Here is an 8,972-nt window from a genome sequence, read left to right as displayed (position 1 = left end):
ACAAGCACATGAAAACAGAGCAATTCCTCTCAGCCCATCCCCCCGGGGCTCTTCGCCAAGCAGGGTATGGATCTGTTATTTCACTCTTTACAGGAAAGCCTGACCACACTGTAACTATGGCAACCAGGTGACATGCATGCGGCGCCCTTACTCGCCGAGCAAATAGGCCGAGCGGTCAGGCAGCCTGACAGGGTATGTATCCCATAGTGCCTGACCCTGACCAGAGCAGATTGGCAGTGACGCCAGCCAAAGCCCAGTCTTCATCCATCCGCCGCTATTGAGTCATTCATGCATATCCAGTAAAATAAGCAAAGATTAAATCATGCACACACATGTCTATACAGAAAACAAAAGCATGCACACAAGCAGACACACACACACGACTGGCTGGCAGGAGTTGAAGTTCGGCACAGTGGAGTGAAAACCTCCAGCTTTAGTAAATTAAGCTCAGTGCTGTTTTTCAATCAGTCAAGATCTGTGCCGTTAGTCTGCAGAAAGAAAGCATGCAGTGAAACGTGTGGGTCAGTCGACAGCAAATCAATTGTCCAATTATCAAATCAGTCGGGTTTTTGTTGGGCTCAGACGTGCAGTTCTGACAGAACTGTGGAAATTGAGTTGGGAAATGAGTTATACTGACATTTTCCAAAGCACACCATACTACGTTAGTAGTATAGTACGTTACTATATTTAAAGTAATAATCTAAAAGATTTTCACTATCGACCTTGCATCTGCAGTATTACGAACTGGGTGTCTGTGTTGACATTCCTGGGAAAGGCGACACTGTTCTGTGGGAAGTCAGATCCAATAACATACCTGCAATTACCGCTTATCGCCATAGGTGTCGCCCAAGAGTAGAAAACGGAGATCTTGGGGACTGTATCTTTAAATATGTTTTTTATATTTTTTGAAGTCATCTGTGTTGACTTTAGCACAGAATGAAAAGACAACTTGCTTGTGATGGATAATCTGTCATGGTGAACATTCTTTGGCGTTTTATCTGTTTAGTTATTATCAAAACAAAATTGAAAGTATGAAAACAAACTCACACTCACTTCTTAAAAGTCAGTAATATCCTTGTCGGAGCGCTTTGATAGCCCAGTAGTTACAGCGCAGGCCATATGACTGCAACGTCCAGGGTTGGATTCTATTCTTGGAACATCACACACCTCGCTCTCTCCCACATTGTCAAATAAAGGCAAAAATGCTACTAAATAAATCTTGAAAAAAAGGAATACCGTAGTTAAGCACGTTCTAAGTCTGCAAGTTGATTTTCAAACCGTGCATTATTACATTTAAGTAGAAAAGCAGTTGAAATAACTAAAATCATCTCAGTGACTTTTTTCTAAAGATGGAAAGCCTACTGTGTTATTCAAAGCCAGATACAATGAAATATGTGTTAAGCTGATCACTCTTTCTGCAAATATTTGACTCATTATCTGGGCATGCTGTGGATTGTGAAGAAAGAGCTGCTGTTAAACAATGAATGGGCCAGACTCCATTTGTCCTGCGTGGTGTCCACTGTGCGAAACCCAAGCTCCTTGGGTCTGAGGTAATGCTATAGTGTGTGCAGACGGCTGCACGAGTGGATCAGATGTCGGCAGGGAGTTCAGGGAGAGGCTCTTCCATTTTTTATCTCCTCACTGACACACACATCATCACACTCTCTCTCTCTCTCTTTCTCTCTCTCTCTCTCTCTCTCTCTCTCTCTCTCTCTCTCTCTCTCTCTCTCTCTCTCTCTCTCTCTCACTCTCTTTCATGTTGACACTGTTTTCTTTTTTTCTTATCTCTACTAGAGCTGAAAATAGCAATAAAGTCCCATCAAAGGATGTACTGGTTGTGTAGATCTAACTACTTTATGTTATCAGGATGACAGCTCAATTCTGAAGAAGAATAGTTTTTAAAAATATGCTTCACTTTGGTCAGTTATCAAAAGTTTCAAGAAGAGTTTTGTGCTTTTGCACAGAATGGTCTTCTGTTTTATCAATGACATACTGTTGGACTGACGAGTGCCCGTGTAGAATAGATGGAGGAGAAAGAGAAATGCAGAAACAGCGACCTCTTCAGGGAGAGGCTTCTTGTGAACGTGTGGGTAGTAGTGTAAAATCCAACACTTACTGGATTAAAGATCCATTGATGATAGGTAGAGCTGGGGCAATAATACCATTTCATAATTTATTGTCTTTCCGTTGAATCATCATGAAATAATAAATCTATATATGGTGATGTACAATTACTTCGTCTAAATTGATAATAACAATCACATACTTACACACATTTTGTATTTTGAGGAAAATCATTTGAAGGTTGTTTTTTTTGGCCATAGCGCCCAGCCCTGGGTAATATATTTGCTACACTTTACTGCGTAGATGCATAAAAGCAACGCATATTAGTACATGTGAGTTATCCTCATACCTCACGCTTGCCAAGGAAAAAAACCCTGTAATAAAAATGTAAATATTGCAGGTTCTTCTGGATATCAGGTGACTGTTTATGTAGAACCCCCTCAAGGCACAGACAGACTGTCAACACTTAAAGGAAATGGTAGTGAAGTTCTTCAAGGAAACTTTTACCTGAGTACTTCACGTGATATGCAAATACTATTCAGGCAAGTTGTTGAAATACGACTGTAAAGTTACAGCACAGTATTCAAAGTCCGATAGCATCATCAATGGAGATCAAAGGGCAAACATTTTCCACATTATGTGTGACAAACTTAAGAGGGAAATTTAAGTGCGTGTGTGTGAGTGTGTGTGTGTGTGTGTGTGTGTGTGTGTGTGTGTGTGTGTGTGTGTGCGTGCGTGTGTGTGTGTCTGTGTGTGTGTGTGTGTGTGTCTGTGTGTGTGTCAAGTGTCAAGTGTCAAGTGTTACGTGTATTCAAGAGAAATAACTTAGGGACAGTCCACAATGATTCTTCAGTTTTAGTTAGGAATTATGGTTATAATTTTAAAAATAATTCTCCCATTTACCTCTATATACAGTAGTTCCTAGTTATCCCAACCTTGCCAAAGACAGAGAAAAAAGTCCTACACTTCTGCTTAATTCAAGATCAGATACTCTGGGGTTTACATGGAATTCACAGTTTCAGTTGAATCATGGCCACCTGCTAATAAATAACTGTTGTGTGGAACTTTGTCAGTGACACAATGTAAGTAATGCTTTCAACTGTTTCCTCTTTTCTAGTAACCAGACAAGTACGACAGATGTCAAGTTCCCACCCTATCAGGGTGGATTTAATCAGAAGGTCCGATGGTTAATCATTGACTTCTAACATGATGATGGGATCTGTGAGAGCATGCATTTGTAGCTGAGCTCATTGACTGGATAGAAGGGTGAGTCAGTGAAGGATTGGTAGTTATGTGTGCATAGCCTGAGGTAACCTTTACCCACTAAACTGTGTTCTACGGTTAAACAGCACTCACAACAGACTGCCTCTTTTGAACCACATCTTGTTATTGTAATATTTTAGTGCCAAGAAAATTGTAAAAACTCAGGTTCTTCCTCTGTTTCCTAAACCTGAGGAAGGGAGGAAGAGAAAAGAGAAATATGAGCAGAGAAAGAAATTGGACAAATGTGTGGAAACGCAAATTTTAAATGTTTTGGCATTCCTATGTCTTTACTCGACCACCTGGCTTGCATCATGGAGCACATTTGAATAAATCCTGACCACCTCATATAACCCAAATCCAAGCTCCTGTCTGTTTTCATTGGAAGATAGGGGCGACAGAGGGAAAGAGGGGTGCGTGTGTTGTTGTGTGTTGAGGGCAGGAGGGTTGGTAGGAACAGCAACAATGAGCTCATGTTGGCCCTTGCCATCTTGATTGACTTTTGCTTCATAGCCCAGGGGCAGCAGTACGATGAGCTTCACGGTGAGATGTTTAGGGCCCCTTTGTTGAATTGCAGTGGGAGGGAGGCTCGTGGAGGGCACAGGCAGAGTGGATCAAGATGGTAAAGGGCACATAGCGACCATCCCACAGCACTGTTTGTTTTGGAAGCAGGCATATGCCTACGGGAATTAACACACACAACTCAGCTGAGCCAAACTGAAGGCGCTGGATCCAGAATTGGTACACGGCAAACGGGCTGTGCGAATGGAAACGAGTTCTATCCTTGGAAACACTGTGTGACTGTTTGTTTGTTTACTATATAAATATGTGACTCAGAGCAGCTTTGAGGGGAAGATGTTGTTCACCCCCACACGCAGAAAAAAGACCATAATGTGATCCTTTGTTCTGCGTCCACATGAAGAGATCAAAAATGGGTCAAAAAGGCATTCCAAATACTAAACAAAGGCATTTTCCTCCTACGAGACATGGGCGTAGACAGCTTCCACATAAATGCCCCCAGTCAACTTAAACTTTCTGCCTCTGCAGAAAGGCTTCGGGACAAACCTTAACCTTTAAGTCTAAGACAATACATCCCTGTTTGAAAGCAACAGATTTCATGGTAATTCTCTGAAAAAGCAGGAAGAGCAAAAGACTGTGGGGTCATTTGAGCGCAAGCCAACAAACATTGTGAGGAAGTTTGCAAGTGTGCAGAAAGGGTTCAGAACAGATGGTTGAAAATCCGAAAGTCTCTAGGCATCTAGTATAAGCGTGCTGGTTGCAGTGACCTTATTCTGAAAGCACATGCAAAACTCAAGGAAGTCGTCATTATTCATGCCAAGAATACGTATTCAAAAATAATAAGTGTTTGCAAAGATTCTACTGCAGGAAACTCTCACTAAATTGCAGCCATCACAGGACAGAGCACATGACCTTACTGTAACAGCATTGGAGAATTGGAGGAAACAGTGCCAAGACACACACCCTGTTAGGCCTTACTGGATACATGGTGCACCCTGCGTTTCCTTTCATGACCCATATGTGTCACCTCATGCAAGCCAGAAGTACTTTAATTATTGGCAGGCATACAAAAAGAGACAATAGCTTGTAATAGAAACCTTAACAACACTGTGTACAGGGTGTATTTGTGTAAGGAAACAGCTCTTTTCCTGTAAATCAGTCAGCAATTTTGCTTTCAATGTGACTGCTTACATGCAGTATGCTATGTTTTTGTGTTTTTAAGAAATGGGAAAATAAGGTAGAAATACTTACTTACAGTGGGTAAAACTTGCTTACTGTAAATGACTATTTAAACTCTGTTACTGTAATTCTACTGTAATGAAACAGAGGAAACATCCTGAACACTTTTAATCACAGAGTTGCACCCCCAGCGTGTGTCAGAATGATGAAGTTGTGTATTCGGTTGAGCAAAGACATGTTGGCCGGTCTGTGCAGGCCGACACGTGTAGAGAATAGGCAAATGCTGACACCTAGTGGATTGTGTGACACCACCTGACCGCAGTGATTCGAGGAGGAGGAGGAGTAATGTTGGATCAATTTGACTGTTGCCTACATTGTGTGTCCATCTGGATGATTAATTACTCGCCTACAGGCTTGGCGCATTCTTAATGAGTTGGTGGTAAAGGTTAGGTAAGCTGCTGTTTATCACAAAGAAATCATTTACCACTGTGTTAATTTTTAATGGATTTAATGGATTTGCCATTGCTACAATTTGAGACATTTATTACTATGTGTGATATAGTTATGGTTATTTACTTAAAAAACGTTTCCTGCCATGATACCAGCGTGGCTATGGTCTGTTGATGCACCACATCGGTCCAGAGTGAAATGGAATTTAGAAACTCATGGTCCATGGTGGATGAATCCTGAAAACTTTGACGATCCCTATTTCTTACCATCAACAGGTCAAATTGGGTGTATATAGTTCATTTTAAAGCTGCTTTAATCAATATTAAAGTGACAAATCCACAGAGAATTTTCAACTGACCGCAGAGCTCTGTATGGGCCGTTTTAGCCTCTTTCGGCTCATTGTTTTGGTTTTATGACCAACAAAAGACAAGAAATTGTAGCTCTGTACAATTCTTTCCAGCGCCAAACTGCAGCCGAAGTAAGTGAACATTTAGGTGAAACTGTAGTGTAGCATTTAGCTGCTGTGAAAGGAATTCTAATGTTGCCCCGTGTCTGCTGGATGTGGAGTACAAGTATTCAGATATAAAATGAAACAAAGGAAACATTTTGTAATTTAATCAATAATGCTATGATTCCTAATTGTGCCAAAGAAATTACAGCTATAAAATATGGAACACATTAAAGCTTTCTTTGCTTTGTAAGTTTGTGTTTTTTTAATTTCCTTTTCAACACAGTGTGGTTTAATTACAGTTTATTTTAGGGGCTTCCAGGAACGCGTCCAAATAGACCCTCTAAATCCAGATTTAGAGAAAACACAATGTGTTTGGCTTTGTGGGTTTATATAAGCTTAGGCAGAGAATGTCATAAGGATTCAGGTGGTGTCTTGAATCAAATTAGCATCCATGTGTGTCACGCTTGATTGGGTGACCATGTCTCTAGAAGGCATGACGCCATTACAGCTGCTGCAATCACCCTGCATGTTATTTCCAGGCAGCAGGAAGACATGATGACAGTTTATCATGGATAATTTACTTCAAACCCTTTTTGCATTATTTGTTGGTTTCATTTAACCTTATTAGCCTGAAATGGACTGTTGTTGCTCGCAATTTGGCAAGCACTTATGAAGGAACCTGCACAGGGAAGATAAGAATACATTTGGCTTCCACAGGAACAATTTTTCATTGTCCACTGAAATAAATCCTGTAGGACAGAAAGTGTGGAGGAAAAGATAAAGCCCTCTCTCCATATCCATTTCCCTTTGGTCGTGGCGGACAGTATTGTGCAGCTTTTATCAACAGGAAGTGGCACTTTACTCTTCAGAGAAAAACAAATGGGATCATCCCTCCATATCATTTTGCTCTGCCTGTCTGATTTCATACTTTTAGCAGTATTTTTCCACATGGTCTTTATGTAAAGACATCATTATTTTTCTCTTTACAAATGTAAAAACTCACTCGAGAGGCTTTCCAGTTCTCTCCCTTCTCAGCTGAAATAATTGAAGATACTTTTTTTTTTATACTTCTTTTTTTGTCAGCTGTTTTTAAAGGTCACTGGTCTTCATCAGCAAACTGTCAAATCAAGATGCAGTTCTCTGAATGATGACCATCACAATGATGCAGTTTTTAAACCATGTCAAAGGTGTTAGAGCATATTTTAGCTGAATGCTAGTTGTTTTCAATGCATTTAAATTGAACTTTATATATTATATATGTTCTGGTGGTTATACCTTCAGTCAGATAATCAAAACCTTTCTTGAAACCTTTGCTCTTGCATGGAAAAAAAGGGGCAAATAGACATATAATCTTATCTAACTCTGCATATGATTAGTTTAACAGTGGGTACAGGCGCAACGCCTAGCAAAGTGTTATAGTTAAGCATTCAAATGAGTAATTGGAAGTATAATTGGACGGGGAAAACACTGTTTCTGTTCATTTTTTGCTCAAAATATGGTTATAAAAGCATCAATAACTCTTAGTAATTTGAAAAGATCCAATCACAACAAAACAATAAATAGAATTCAGAACTGCATGCACATCAATGATTGAAATCAGGTACATGCTTTATAATAAGTCACGTGGCCGCAGTGAGGCAAGTATAACATTACTCAAAGCGTTCTGAACATAAGGGGGATAATATTAAACTCTTAATTTCATTCCTTTGAATGATTGCACTTCAGGCCTGATGCTAAATTATGGAATATGTGTGGCACGGCTAGTATATAAGGTCTGTCTGACATGATGTAACTTTTACTGCCTCAGGATTTTACTGGGAAAAACAGATGAAGTCTTTCCTTTCGAATCCTCATATGTATCAGATGCGTAGAATCAAGTCTCAGCTCTCAAATCTGGTCAGTCCACTCTTCTCAGCAATCGTGTGTCACGTGATTTACTCATTTATCTTTGCGTGAGCTATTCCTCCTGTTTCATCACTTGCCCATATTCATCACAGGACACAAATTAACATCACACCCATGGCATCTTCAATTTCTAGAATGATCCCATTACTATTGGTGCTCACTGAGCAAGGGACAGGTCTAATTAACTTTTCAAGTGGTTCCAAGGTAACAGAAAACACATCGTATTCACGCTCCTCCAGGGCTTGAGTCCCTCCTCGGTTTATGAGACCACTCAATCCTGAGACATCAGCTACACACACACACACACACACACACACACACACACACACACACACACACACACACACACACACACACACACACACACACACACACACACACACACCTCCATTGTGGAACTGGAAAGAAGCAGTGTGATGTGTTGAAGTGCCCAAAGAGCTTCCGCACCAGAGAAGAAAGATGGTCTAAATCAGAACATGGAGATGAAAGTGTTGGTGAACTAATCATCTGTAACCCGTAATTGCATTATCTACAAACAATTTTGCGACCCCCCTGCAGTACCCCCTGTTAAAGACCCCTGCACTAAAGCATTAGTGTGCTGCATGTACCTTTAATGTAAGAATTGCCGTCTGTATAAAGAACAGTCTTGGTTCAAGATTTCACAAAATGATCGTATCCTTGCAATCTCAGCAGACCTCTGAATGTCATCAATTGTAGCGGCTCAATATCTATTATAACATAGTTATAGTTAAAGTGACTTCACAACCCTTAACAACAGCTTATAAAACATTCAATTAAATTTGCTGATAAAAAAACCTTCTATAAACTTGGAATCGTCCTATTCATTACTAAATAAATACATCTTTTTCATTAAAGTGCTTTTTATTTAAGGACACTCCATCAATACAAAGCTCTCCACAAGGTTGAAATCCTTCATCCGCCATTCAGTTGAAAGATTGTTGCCATTGGAGCGGTGATACATTCATGTGTAACATCTGGGTGCGTGGCTGTTGAAAGAATAAAAGACCTGATTGCAATGATTGCAGGTACAACGTCCTTTTCATGCAGTAAAATCAATAGATCAGGCTGTTTAGTTTAGTAACCCTACGGCTGATACCAGCATTTGTCATTATAGAGATATTAT

Source organism: Cottoperca gobio, chromosome 8, assembly GCF_900634415.1.
Source record: "Cottoperca gobio chromosome 8, fCotGob3.1, whole genome shotgun sequence".
Taxonomy (NCBI): Eukaryota; Metazoa; Chordata; class Actinopteri; order Perciformes; family Bovichtidae; genus Cottoperca; species Cottoperca gobio.
This window is presented reverse-complemented; position numbering follows the sequence as displayed.